Source organism: Prionailurus bengalensis, chromosome A2 (genome assembly GCF_016509475.1).
Source record: "Prionailurus bengalensis isolate Pbe53 chromosome A2, Fcat_Pben_1.1_paternal_pri, whole genome shotgun sequence".
NCBI classification, from domain to species: domain Eukaryota; kingdom Metazoa; phylum Chordata; class Mammalia; order Carnivora; family Felidae; genus Prionailurus; species Prionailurus bengalensis.
In genome coordinates this window covers 161,316,981-161,331,720 of record NC_057348.1, presented here as the reverse complement: position 1 = coordinate 161,331,720, position 14,740 = coordinate 161,316,981, and positions in this window count along the sequence as shown.

Below are 14,740 nucleotides of genomic sequence, written 5' to 3'. Positions count from 1 at the left end.
ACCCGAGCCAAAGTCAGATGCTTAACCGACTGAGCCACCCAGGCGTCCCTATTTGTGGATTTTTTTAAAAAGCTTTCCTTACGGTACACCAAAAGCGAACGGACTGGAATTTCTCAGTTAGCTTTGGCTGTGTAACAGATGCCTCGCAAAGCTCAGTGGTTTTAACAGCAGTGATGTGACCACTGCTGTGTCTGCAGGTTGGTTGGTCCAGCCTGTGCTTGACTGGACTTGGCTCTGAGTTACAGGCTGGATCCAGGTCTGCTTCACATTTCCTGGACCAGCAGGCTGGCTGGGACACGTTTTTCCCATGGCAGGGACAGAAGTGCCAGCTGCTAGAGGGCGAGCCCAAATATACACTTCAAGCCTTTGCTTGTATCACATCCACAAACATGCCATTGGCCAAACTGAGTCATAGGGCCTCCAGGGTGTAGGAAAGGGACCTGAGTGCTGGTAGGAGGGACTATGCAGTCCGGGGCAGAGCTCACGGGAGGAGGGGGCAGAGAAGAACGGGAAGACAACGCCGCCCTGTAAGGGAAGGAGTTGGTAACAAAGGAACAGCCTCTGACGTTCTGACACAGTTCTTAGAACCCGACAGGACTAAGAGTTAAAGGAATTTTCTTCGGGGAGAGAGATGCCCAGCACTTCTAGTGTGGGAGATACAATTCCTCCTCCTGAACACAATTAGGCTATGCTTACAGGAACGATCTCAATAATGCTTTTCCAAAAGATCATCTACCATTGGTATTCTCTAGAACTAGCCGTGTTTCTGTGAAAGGAGATCAGTTATTTTATCATTATTATTGTCATGGTTTGTCTGTACTCTGGGGTGATATAGAGATTGTATTCACAAGATCCATCCGTGTTAATGACCAGTATTTCTTTAAAAAAATTTTTTTGGGGGGCGCCTGGATGGCTCGGTCGGTTAAGCGTCCGACTTCGGCTCAGGTCATGATCTCACGGTCCGTGAGTTCGAGCCCCGCGTCGGGCTCAGTGCTGACAGCTCAGAGCCTGGAGCCTGTTTCAGATTCTGTGTCTCCCTCTCTGCCCCTCCCCTGCTCATGCTCTGCCTCTCTCTGTCTCAAAAATAAATGTTAAAAAAAAAAAAAATTTTTTTTTAACGTTTATTTATTTTTGAGAGACAGAGAGAGAGCACGAGCAGGGAGGGGCAGAGAGAGACAGAGAGACAGAGAGAGAGAACAGGAGACACAGAATCTGAAGCAGGCTCCAGGCTCTGCGCTGTCAGTGCAGAGCCCTACATGGGGCTTGAACCCACAGACAGTGAGATCATGACCTGAGCTGAAGTCAGACGCCCAACCGACTGAGCCACCCAGACGCCCCATGACCAGTATTTCTAACAATAATGGCTAAAACAATAGCCATATTCTTCCCATGCGTTCTTTTGTTCAAATCTTCACCATAACCCTATGAAGTGGTAATTATTTATTATTTCCATTTCACAGATAAGGAGATTGAGCCCCGGGGTGGTAAATAACCCGCCAAAGGTCCCAGGTCACAGAGCCAGAACATGAACTCGGTTAGGCTCAGTGAGCGCTTACGTGCTTAACAAGACATGCTGTTCCTTCTTCTTCTCATGCCGGTGCTGTTCTAGCCCCGTCCGGCACGTGAGGCCGCTGCAGCCACATTGAGATCATGAAATACAATGCTGTGAAATAAAATAAATCATGCACCTGCCTTGCATTTTTGTGTGTCGTAATACAGAAAATCGCCCACCTGAATTGCTTCTGAGCACTGGATCCTGATGATGTGGGTTGATTGCTAGCAAAAGAATGCATTTTACAAAACAAGTGTGAATTTTTGTTTTTTTTATTTTATTTTATTATTATTTTTTTTTAATTTTTTTTTTAACGTTTATTTATTCTTGAGACAGAGAGAGACAGAGCATGAGCAGGGGAGGGGCAGAGAGGGAGACACAGAATCGGAAGCAGGCTCCAGGCTCTGAGCCATCAGCCCAGAGCCCGACGCGGGGCTCGAACTCACGGACCATGAGATCATGACCTGAGTCGAAGTCGGACGCTTAACCGACTGAGCCACCCAGGTGCCCCACAAGTGTGAATTTTTGAACACTCAGAGCCTTCTCACTGACCGGGGCCATGGTTTTCACTGGCCTCATTGGCTTCTCAATCCAACGTGGCCTGGGCCAGCCATGCTCACGGTGGACAAGCAGCCTGAAGCCTTGATCCCTGTCACTTTCTGCCATTCCTGCGTGGCAGGGCCCAGCCGCAGGGTCCCTTGCTCCCCCGTGGACCACTGAGGGGCGTCCGGGTGACTCTTCGTGTGTCGTTGGTGCTTAAAAGCTTTTCCTCTTTGTTCTCCTTGATTCTCCATCATGTTCCGTGTACTCTTCTGAAGCCTGGTGTTAGCTCCACATGTGGAGCAAATTCACATCCTCAAGGAGCCTCCTTCTGGATCTGAATTTCGCTCTTCCATTTTCAAACTCATCCTTTGTTCATCGGTCCGAAAAAAATGAATGTCTGGACTTTCAAATGTTTTCTTTAAAAAATTCATTCATTCATTCATTCATTCATTCATTCATTTTTATTTCATTTTAGAGGGGTGGTGGAGAGGGGCAGGGGCAGAATCTTAAGCAGGCTTCATACTGCGTGTAGAGCCTGATGGGGGGCTCAATCCCATGACCCTGGGATCATGACCTGAGGTGAAATCAAGAGTCCAACACTTGACTGAGCCACCCAGGCGTCCCTTAAACATTTTTGGCAGTCACTTGAGTGATTGTCCTTTTCATTTATTTTAAGCTATACAAATTAATTGCTTTAAAAAGGGCATTCTTGGGGCACCTGGGTGGCTCAGTTGGGCGTCTGACTTCAGCTCAGGTCATGATCTCGCGGTCCGTGAGTTCGAGCCCCGCGTCGGGCTCTGGGCTGACAGCTCAGAGCATGGAGCCTGTTTCAGGTTCTGTGTCTCCCTCTCTCTCTGACCTTCCCCCATTCATGCTCTGTCTCTCTCTGTCTCAAAAATGAATAAATGTTAAAAACAAAATAAAAAAAAAAAAAGGGTATTCTTAGGGGTGCCTGGAGGGCTCAGTAGGTCAAGTGTCTGACTCTTGATTTCAGCTCAGGTCATGCTCTCACGGTTCGTGAGATCAAGCACCGCATCCGGGCTTTGTGCTGACAGTGTGGAGCCTGCTTGGGATTCTCTCCCTCCCTCTCTCTGCCCTCCCCCTGTTCACGCTTTCTCTCTCTCTGTCTCTCTCTCTCAAAATAAATAAAATAAACTTAAAAAAAAATACTTCTGCTATGAACTGGAAAGAGTAAAGCACATCTCTTAAACCCAAGAATGTTTTCACATGACCCACAAGCCAACAGTTATTCCTTCAACTGTGTATTTTCGTGTAACGAGAATGGCATAATTTGGGGGGGTCCTTTAGGGGGATGGCTAATGGAAATGGGAGGGCGATCAAGTCCTCTAGGGGGGTGAGGTTCAAATTATTTTCATAACTGGGACAGCAGAAGCGCTGACCCATCAGAATAGATACTGGTCACCAACAGCCCATGTGGCTGTACCGATGTCATCTCACTAGCAGACAGGGCAGTTCTGGCAAGAGCTCCACCCCCCCCACCCCCCCCAGCTGGTTCCAAATTCCCCTCAGGCGCTTTCGTAAATGGAACCGACTGTCGGGAGGAAAAGATTGGTCACCATTTAGGAGATTCCATTTCTGAAGGCAATTTCAAAAGAAGGTTTTCAATGTTTATTTATTTTTGGGACAGAGAGAGACAGAGCATGAACGGGGGAGGGGCAGAGAGAGAGGGAGACACAGAATCGGAAACAGGCTCCAGGCTCTGAGCCATCAGCCCAGAGCCCCACGCGGGGCTCGAACTCACGGACTGCGAGATCGTGACCTGGCTGAAGTCGGACGCCTAACCGACTGCGCCACCCAGGCGCCCCCAAAAGAAGGTTTTCAAAGAGAGTATGAGCAATGACTGAAAGAACTTATTCCTTCTTGAGGCCGACTGCTGGATGCGAGAGTAGAAATTCTGCCATGTTTATTCGGGGACCAGTATTGTTATTTTGTCATACTTCCTGGTGACTGATCTACTTCGTAGCGGCTTCCTAGACGTGACTATCATTTTGATGAAATGTCAGGTCAGGCGACAAGATATCTGACTTATTTGGAGAAACCTAAGCCTAGAGAGGAAAGGAGATTATGGTCAGATTAGAACGGGACGTGTACGATGATCACGTTACAAAGAAGAAAGAGTCAAGCTTGGAAAGAGAAACCAGCTATCCCAGTCTGGCAAGCAGGGGTAATGGGACAACCCGTGCTGTCTGCGTCCAGCATGTGGCCTGAAAGATGGATGGTGTCTGGGGTGAAGCTAGAGCCCCGGAGCAGGACTGTGAAGAGCCCAGCCCTGGCTCAAGGCTTCTTTGGCCTCCAGAAGACATTCTTTTCACAGTGGATTTGCAAATAAGTTCTCTGAAAACAGAGCCAAGTAAAGAAGACGTGGGAAATGTGGGGTTGGCTCTGGAGTTTGTGACTATGCTAGAGTATTCCACCAAGGTGACTGTACCTTTTTCGTATCAACTTATTTTAACTTTACCTAAAAAGGAAATGTAAAAATGCTATTTGTTCTAAAATGCCCACTCACCGGGGACCAGCTGAATAATTACAGCATGTCTGCAATATAGACTATTAATCAAGGGAAGCTTGGGTGCCTCAGTCTGGTAAACATCCGACTTTGGCTCAGGTCATGATCTCACAGTTAGTGGGTTCAAGCCCTGCCTCGGGCTCTGTGCTGGTGGGGCAGAGCCTGCTTGGGGTTCTCTTGCTCCCTCTCTCTCTGCCCCTTTCCACTTGTGCTCTCTTTCTCTCTCTCTCTCTCTCTCAAAATAAATAGGGGCACCTGGGTGGCTCAGTCGGTTAAGCATCTGACTTCGGCTCAGGTCATGATCTCACAGCTTGGGAGTTCAAGCCCTGCGTCGGGCTCTGTGCTGACAGCTCAGAGCCTGAAGCCTACTTTGGATTCTGGGTCTCCCTCTCTCTCTGCCCCTCTCCCACTCACACTCTGTCTCTCAAAAATGAATAAATGTTAAAAAACAAATAAAAAACAAACTTAAAAAAAGAATATTAATCAGGCGTTAAAAGCTATGTTTTCAGAGGTGCCTGAATGGCTCAGTGGGTTGAGCGTCCAACTCTCCATTTAGGCTCAGGTCATGATCCAAGGGTGGTAGGACTGAGCCCGCATTGGTCTCCATGCTGAACTTGCAATCTGCTTGGAATTCTTTCTCTCTCTCCCTCTGCCCCTCTCCCCCTCACCCCTATCAAATAAACAAACAAAAGCCATGTTTTCAGCAAAGCAATGCTACATATTGTTCTGCACACACCTATGTTATGTAAAATGTCTAAAACCTGCACAGAAATGACAAACACCGAATTCAAATCAATGTGTTACTGATGGGGAGAGAGAAGGGACAATGGGGTTGAAGAGTGTGCAAACGGAGTTTATTAATTCATAATTTACAACTGGGACAGCTCAAGCATTTCTCCAGCTGGATGGTGGGTCCATGGGTGTTCACCATATGAGTTTCCATGTTTTTGTATGCTCGAATTATTTAAAAAGTCATGTTTTCGGGGCTCCTGGATGGCTCAGTTGTTTGGGCGTGGGACTCTTGATTTCGGCTCCGATCGTGATCTCGAGGTTTGTGAGATCGAGCCCCGCGTTGGGCTCTGTGTGAGCTGACAGCACGCAGCCTGCTGAGGATTCTCTCTTCCTGGCTGTTTGCCACTTCCACACTCATGCACTTGCTCTCTCTCTCTCTCTCTCTCTTTCAAAATTAACCAATAAAACATTTTTAGAAAACCATGTTTTCAAACTCTAATCACATGCTACTGTCATGATAAATATGAAATGAAAAATCAATCAGGGTATAAAATATATACGCAATATGATCTCAATTTTGTCTTAAAAATATATATACATATACATGTTTATCTGTATACATATACACATACATGAATAGAAGGAAGTACAAGAGGCTATCTCTGGTGATTTTTTATCTTCTTGATCCCATGTTTACGTTATCTGAATGTTTTATGATCACATGTCTTTCATCATCTAAGAGGTGGTATTTTTAAAGACTAAACGAATATGTTCTCTGACGGCGATGAAGCGCGTTGGACAGTTTTGCCTTTTATTTTTTATTTTTTTTAAATTTTTTATTTTTTCAACGTTTATTTATTTTGGGGACAGAGAGAGACAGAGCATGAACGGGGGAGGGGCAGAGAGAGAGGGAGACACAGAATCGGAAGCAGGCTCCAGGCTCTGAGCCATCAGCCCAGAGCCCGACGCGGGGCTCGAACTCACGGACCGCGAGATCGTGACCTGGCTGAAGTCGGACGCCTAACCGACTGCGCCACCCAGGCGCCCCCAGTTTTGCCTTTTGAAATTGTGTAAGTCATACGTGAATTCGTTCTTACTATAAAGAGTCAGGTCAGCCACAGTGACCCTGAGCTGAGTGTGAGGCTCCCACCCCTCCGTCCCCCTCTGTGCTCCTGTCCCAGGGGGTGACAGTTTTGTGCACATCCTTCCAGCCCCTTTCTGTGCATTTTTCTTTGTATCTATGTGTGTATGTGCATAGATGTGGTCATACCATACACACTGTTCTAGAATTTACCTTTTTTCATTTTATACTGCGTCCTGGGAGATTTGTAAATATCAGTGTATGTAGGTTTACTTCCTATTTTTAATTCAAAACTTTAAAAAAGAAATTTGATCTAAATTCACTTAATCTCATTCATTTTATTTTATTTTATTTTTTTGTTAAATTTTTTTTTTCAACATTTATTTATTTTTTGGGACAGAGAGAGACAGAGCATGAACGGGGGAGGGGCAGAGAGAGGGAGACACAGAATCGGAAGCAGGTTCCAGGCTCTGAGCCATCAGCCCAGAGCCCGACGCGGGGCTCGAACTCCCGGACTGCGAGATCGTGACCTGGCTGAAGTCGGACGCTTAACCGACTGCGCCACCCAGGCGCCCCAATCTCATTCATTTTAATAGCAACATAGTATTTGTAACATATATAAATATATATACATAAAAGCTATATTACCCTTCATTTAACTCTACGCTTAATGATGGATATTAAGCTATTTGCTGATTTTTTCTATTATAAACAGTGTTTTGGTGACTATCCTTATCTTTAGGTGCATGAACAAGAATTTTTGTAGGAAAGATTCCTAAATGGAGGAATGGGCCCTCTGGGGGCCCATTATGCAATAATGATAAATATTCCCACACTGCCTTCCTGAAAGATTTGTCACTTAGCACTCCTGACAGGTATGAGTCCTGCGTCCTCGGTCCTCACGTTTCGCTAACATCATATTTTGAAAAACACAAGTTTATCAAGAACGTTTGACCAAGCTTTGCGTCGGGCTCTGTGCTGACGGCTCAGAGCCTAGAGCTGCTTCAGATTCTATGTCTCCCTCTCTCTCTGCCCCTCCCCTGCTCATGCTCTGTCTCTCTCAAAAATTAAAAAAACATTTAAAAAAATTTTAAAAAAAGAAAAAAAGTTTTAAAATTAAATTGCAGCAAGTGGTTGGCTTAGTCCGCAGAGCATGTGACTCTTGATCTTGGGTTTGTAAGTTCAAGCTTCACGTTGGGCGTAGGGACTACTTTAAAAAAAAATAGGGGCACCTGGGTGGCTCAGTTGAGCTTCTGACTCTTGATTTCTGGTCAGTTCATGATCTCAGGTTCGTGGGATCGAACCCCATGTCTGGCTCTATGCTGAGGATAGACTTTGCTTGGGATTCTCTGTCTCTCTCCCCTTTGTTCGCATGTGCTCTCTCTCTCTCTCTCAAATAAAAATAAATTAAAAAAAATTAAAAATCTTAAAAAAATCAAACCAAAAAGTTGCTTTTCAAGACTGAAAGCAAATGCACCAAAATGGTGAAATGGTTCTCTTTGGAAGACAGGCTATGGGCAAGTTTCATTTCTTTATAATCCGAAGGGGAAAAAAAAGTTAAAACAAGAACGTTAACGTTCAAACACAAATGTTACAGAAAACAAGACAGAGAGAGAGAGAGACGTCATAGGTCCTGTCTGGTTAGCCACGGGATAGAATAGAATTGGTTTGTTTATACTGTGAAGCAGTATTGGGACACTTGGTACACAAAAACAGTGACCTGGAATAGACATTGGTTCTTTAAGATATTGCTATTAAAGGGCATACGATTATTATGCTCTGAAAGTAGTGATGACTTAACAACCTAGCGAAAAATTTAGTAATCTCATTTTGTGCCAGAATCCAGCCTGCTTTAAAAGAACCTTGGCTTACAAAATAATATGAGGTCTGAGAAATAATAAAATTATGGACGGAATGAGTGTCTTTTTACTGAGAAGTTCCTGCCAGTGTGCACTGACTGTTAGATACTATTTTCTTTTGCATTTATAACCTAAAAAGTATGGAGCAATTGATCATTCTCTTACGATTATCCTAGGATGATCTTGGTATGAAAGTATTCCAAAAGTGACTTATGAGGTCCATTTCCAGTAATGTTCTAAGCTTAGGGATTTTTTTGCAAACATTTCACAGGTGACATGGGTGTGACAGCAGCACACGATGAAGTGAATCAGCTCTATCATTGATATATTGTCCTTAGTTTAAAATGGCTGCTTTTTTTAAACATATGGTTGATATATTGTCCTTAGTTTAAAATGGCTGCTTTTTTTAAACATATGGTTCCCGGCTGACGTTTTATCGCTGCTACGGGTTTTCCTCCCAAAAGATTATACACCACATTGATAAATTTCATCAGCGGGAAAATATTTTCTCCTCAAGTGAGGAATGAATTTCTGCAGTTGGAAACGCTCCTTATATTAAAAGTGTTGAATTGGAACATACTCTTCTTGTAATGGTAGGAACGTCTTCAGTCAACAGTCAGAACATGGCAATTGTTTGCGGTTGCAAAGTGACATGTCAATGGAGTGTCGTGGAACTTGTACGAAGCCAGAGTTGCAAAAGGAATTGCCTTACTTGTCCATCCAGCCTGGTGTCCTGTGCCACAGAAGGGGCAGGACGCCAGCCCTGAGTGTGTCCAGTAGCCCTCTGCCCACGGGTCCGCAGGGGCAGGAGGACACTGGGTGATCCAGAGAAATCTTCCGGCTGGGACTTACTATGACATACAGCAGTTCGAGGAGGGCACCACTCTGGAATAGGAAAAGCAAGAAATCAGGTTGAGGATCTTGTTTCCGGAAAGATTTATTATCCAGAGAGAGAGAGAGAGAGAGAGAGAGAGAGAGCTCACCCCAGACTTAGAAATTCCCGTCAGAAACCTCATAGAGCCTGGCCCTGAGTTCAGGGTCCTGGGCACACACATTGCTGCTTCTGAGATCGTAGGCAACGAGGACTCTAGAGGACAGAGAATTAATCTTCTAGCCGCCCCTGCTCGCCCCTCCACCCCCACCATTCCCACTGGTCATAGGAAGGGGCTGCTGAATGGGTCCAGTTCACTCTGCTCTTGGGGGTGTCTACCTCACCTCATTGCTGACCTGGCCAACTTCGAACCTTGGCATCGCTAACTCCACTCGTCTGCTGCAAACCCCACATCTCTTTCATTCTTCCTTTCCTCCCATCCCATCCTTCCTTTCTTCTTTGATGTTTTGTTTTAAATGTTTATTTATTTTTGAGAGAGAGAGAGAGAGAGAGAGAGAGAGCGAGAGGGGGAGGAGCAGAGAGAGAGAGGGAGACATAGAATCCGAAGCAGGCTCCAGGCTCCGAGCCGTCAGCACAGAGCCCGACACGGGGCTCGAACCCACGAACGGTGAGATCATGACCTGAACCCAAGTCGGACGCTTAACCGGCTGAGCCACCCAGGCACCCCTCTTCTTGCTTTCTTGAGGAATCCTTCTCTGTGTCGTCTCCCTCTCTCTTCCCCCATCTGTATTTCTGATCTGGTACAAGCAGGGTGTGGACCAAAGCAAGCGTTAAGTAAATGCCCTTTGAATACATACATGAATGATCATGTGTGGCTCAGCCTTTTAAACATTTATGCAAACATTGTAAAGAAACTTTTATGTGTGTCTAATTATACTGCATTTTAGGGTAATGAGTTCCTTAAGCTTGCTACTTACCGAATGAAGTCATTCTCAGTTGTGTTCAATATACATTGTAGAGAACGAAAGCCGTGCTTTTTAATTGAAACATCTTGGGAGTCATTGGAAAAACCTAGGTTCCCTTTATCCAGATGGCATGTGTTTTCAGAGAACTTGAACTCTTGATTCGTTTCTCCTCCTTTGTGTCTTCAGAAGACCATTGCCTGTCTTTATTGGGCAGAATTGCTTTTCTTTTCCTCCCCGGCCTCCACCTCCCTCTCTCCCTCTCTTAATCCTTCCAGGTACAGTGATCGAAAATGCTTGTTGTGTTTCCTTTTGTGGACACCTTGGAGTGTTTTGGTTTTGCTTTTAGGGGCTTTTTTTTTTTTTTTTTAGATTTTGTTTTTGTTATGAACAGCCCTAAACAAAATTCCATAGCGATAGTGCCTGAGTATTTCAGGTAGCCAAGTTATAATAAAATATGCCACCAAATTAGAAGAAACCATATAGAAGACATTCTCTGTTTCTTTAGCTACCGGGGTCAGACTTGTGCAAAGGAGGCATATATACAGGGGATTTTGGAAAAACAAGTATTCATATAGCTCATTCACTCATTCTTTTATTCACCGACTCACTAATTCATGAAGTCCTTTATTTAATTGATTTTTATCAAGCACATCCCATACACAAGACACATTAAGTACAGAGAAGTATACAGAGATGAATGTAACAGGCCCTCTGCCATTAATAAGTATAACATTATCTGGAATTGAACTTGAACTAGGATGTAACTGGTAGTGAAATATTTGAACCACCTGAAACGAGGATAAAGCGTTTTGGTGGCAAAAGCTATGTGCTTGAATTATGCAAAGGTGTCTCTGAACAGATTCTTGTCTCAGAAATTGTGTTTGGTTTTGCTTTTTCAGTTTGATGGTAAAGGACAAGCAGTGATTGTTGCCTTTTAGGCCGTAGGACTTCGTTTATAAACAACTGTCTTTCCAAGTGCCTTTTCTGAGGCTTCGGCTGATGGCCGAGAGGTCTTCTTGTCTCGATTCTTTTTTCTTTTCTTTTAAAGTTTTGTTTATTTTGAGAGAGAGAGATAGAGAGAGAGAGGGAGTGAGGGGCAGAGAGAGAGAGGGAGAGAAAGAGTCCCAAGCAGGCTCCACGCTGTCAGCAAAGAGCTTGACTCGGGCTCAACCTCATGAACCGTGAGATCATGACCTGGGCTCAAGTCAAGAGTCAGCCGCTTAAGCGACTGAGCCATCTGCGCACCCCTCTTGACTGATTTCTTTCACTCAATATTCTGTTGATCAGATTTATTCATACTGTTGCATGTAGCTGTAGACTGTTCATTCGCAATGTTGTAGGACATCCCATTATGTAAATTTACCACAATTTATTCGTTCTACTGTTGATGGGCATTTGGATGGTTTCCAGTCTGTGGCTTTTAGGAACAGCACTCTTAGGAATATTCGGGTACATGTCTTCTGGTAAATATGTACACATACTTACTTATGTCCACATGTACATACCTGTTAGATCTATACTGAGCAGAATGACTAGCCTATAGAGTATTCAGTATCTGTTCAAGTTCATTTCTTCTCAACCTTCCACAATGGTTGTATCAACTTACGCCCCTTGTTGGAGGAGGTAATTAAGAGGTCGCGGCTGTGGTTGACTTGAGAGCTGGACCTGGGCAGCTGGAGGCTCCTCAACCCCTCCCCTGCTCTTGAATTGATGCCCCACCCGTTGTTCCCACAGCAGGAGCTATTCTGAGGACACCCCCTTGAGAGAGTAGGGTGTTGTGACAGCACAGGTGCTGAACCCCAGTAAGGCCTCTATATAAACTTCTTAATGTTTATTTATTTTTGAGAGAGAGAGAGAGAGAGCACAAGCAGGGGAGGGGCAGAGAGAGAGAGGGAGACACAGAATCCGAAGCAGGCTCCAGGCTCCGAGCTGTCAGCACAGAGCCGACGTGGGGCTCAAACTCACAGACCGTGAGATCATGACCTGAGCCGAAGTCGGATGCTTAACCAACTAAGCCATCCAGGTGGCCCTAATTTTTTGAGTTTATTTTGAAAGAGACAGAGACAGCACGAGCAGGGGAGGGGCAGAGAGAGAATCGCAAGCAGGCTCCATGCTGTCCGTGCAGAGTAGGATGTGGGGCTTGAACTCAGGAAACCGTGAAATCGTGACCTGAGCTGAAGCCAAGAGTCGGACGCTTAACCAACTGAGCCCCCCAGGTGCCCCTATAAACTTTTAAGATTCTGGCAAGTGGATGTGGAGAACTAAGGCAGCTCAAGACAAGCCTTGTATGTAAGTTCCCTTGCTTATTAAAACCTCCAGTCACCCATCTGGACTGGTCTGCCTCTTTCTTTGGTCTCTCTCTGCCCTCTGAGTACAGAGGCCAGTTTGCAAACCAGCTCTCCTATCGGCAGTCTATTAAGCATTTTGGGTGCCCCACATCTTTGCCAATGCTTGATATCTTCTGTATTTTGTTTGTTTGTTTGCTTTAGTCATTCTAGTAGGTACATAGGGCTATGTATTATTTTATGGTTTTATTTGCATTTCTCTGATAACTGGTGATATTTCCCACCTTTTTATACGTGTATGGGACATTTGTGTATCTACTCTTTTGGGGTGCCCATTCCAGGTGTTGTGTTGTTTCTTCCCTGGCCATTTCCTAATACTTTGGCTTTTTAAAAAATTTAGGTTCTGTGGGAGCTCTTTATATAATACGATGACAAATCTGTTGTCAGATAGGAGTATAGTGGATTTCTTCTAATCTTTGGCCTGCTTTTTCGGCGTTTAATGGTGTCTTTTAAATAACAGAAGTTCCTAATTAAAAAAAAATTTTTTTAATGTACACTTGGGAGAGAGAGAGAGAGAGAGAGAGAATGAGTAGGGGAGGAACAGAGAGAGAGGAAGACATAAAATCCGAAGCAGGCCCCAGGCCCTGAGCTGTTAGCACAGAGTTGGACGCAGGGCTCCGACCTATGCACCGCGAGATCATGACCTGATGCGAAGTCAGATGCGTAACCAACTGAGCCAGGTGCCCCAGAAGTTCCTCATTTTAATTTCGCTCAATTGATCATTGCCCCCCTTATGGTGAATACTTTTTGTGTCTTGCTTAAGCACTTTTTGCCTCCTCCAAGATCATAAAGATGTTTCTCTATGTTTTCTTACACATTTAGATCCGTAACCCATCTGGTGTGAGGGAGAAGGCCAAGATTTTTCCCCATGAGGATATCTAGCACCGATTATCACGAAGACCGTCCTTTCCCAACACACTGCTGGCTCACCTCTGCTATAAATCAAGTAGCCAAAAAGGCATGAGCCCGCTGCCAGGCTCTGTTCTGTCTCCCATTAGCGCCACTACTCGTCCATTTTTGTGCCACTCTCACTGTTGTAATTACTATAACTTTAAAAAGCTTGGTTTGATATCCGGTTATGCTGACTCCCATGTTCGTCTTTAAGATTATCTCAGCTCCTCTCGGCCTTTTGTATTTCACATATATTTTGGAATCAACTTGCCAATTTAAAAAAAAATTAAAAAAAAAAAATTTTTTTTTTTCCAACGTTTATTTATTTTTGGGACAGAGAGAGACAGAGCATGAACGGGGGAGGGGCAGAGAGAGAGGGAGACACAGAATCGGAAACAGGCTCCAGGCTCTGAGCCATCAGCCCAGAGCCCGACGCGGGGCTCGAACTCACAGACCGTGAGATCGTGACCTGGCTGAAGTCGGACGCTTAACCGACTGCGCCACCCAGGCGCCCCTAAAAAAATTTTTTTAATGTTTTATTTATTTTTAAGACAGAGAGAGACAGAGCATGAGTGGGGATGGGGCAGAGAGAGAGGGAGACACAGAATCTGAAGCAGGCTCCGGACTCCGAGCTGTCAGCACATAGCCCGACGCGGGGCTCCAACTCACAAACTGTGAGATCATGACCTGGGCCAAAGTTAGATGCCCAACCGACCGAGCCACCCGGGCGCCCCTCAACTTGTCAATGTACACGTGCACATATGCACCCATAAACACTGCAGGGATTTTGATGGGCGTTGTGTTGAACCCATGCACCTTCTAGATCATAAAAATGACACTGCCTCTACTTAAGTCTTTTTTCAGTTTTCCTCAATATTGGCTTATAATATTCAGCATATAGGTCTTGTATATTCATTTCTCATCAGGTTTATTACGAGGTATTTGATGGTTTTCCAAAGGGAAGTGATTTCACTTTAAAAGTTTATTTCCGGGGCACCTGGGTGGCTCAGTCTGTTGAGTGTCCGACTCTTGATTTCAGCTCAGGTCATGATTTGTGAGTTTGAGCCCCACATCAGGCTCTCCGCTGTCAGCACAGAGCATGCTTTGGATCCTCTGTCTTCCTCTCTCTGCCCTTTCCCTGCTCATGCTCTGTGTCTCTCTCTCAAAAATAAATAAACATTAAAAAAAAAAAAAAAAAAAGGAGTGCCTGGGTGGATCTGTCGGTTAAGTGTCCGACTTCAGCTCAGGTCATGATCTCACGGTTCGTGAGTTTGAGTCCCGTGTTGGGCTCTGTGCTGACAGCTCGGAGCCTAGAGCCTACTTTAGAGTCTGTCTCTGTCTCCCTGTCTCTTAAATATAAAAAATAAAACATAAAAACAAAACAAAAAAAATTAGTTTTCTCTGTTTATTGCT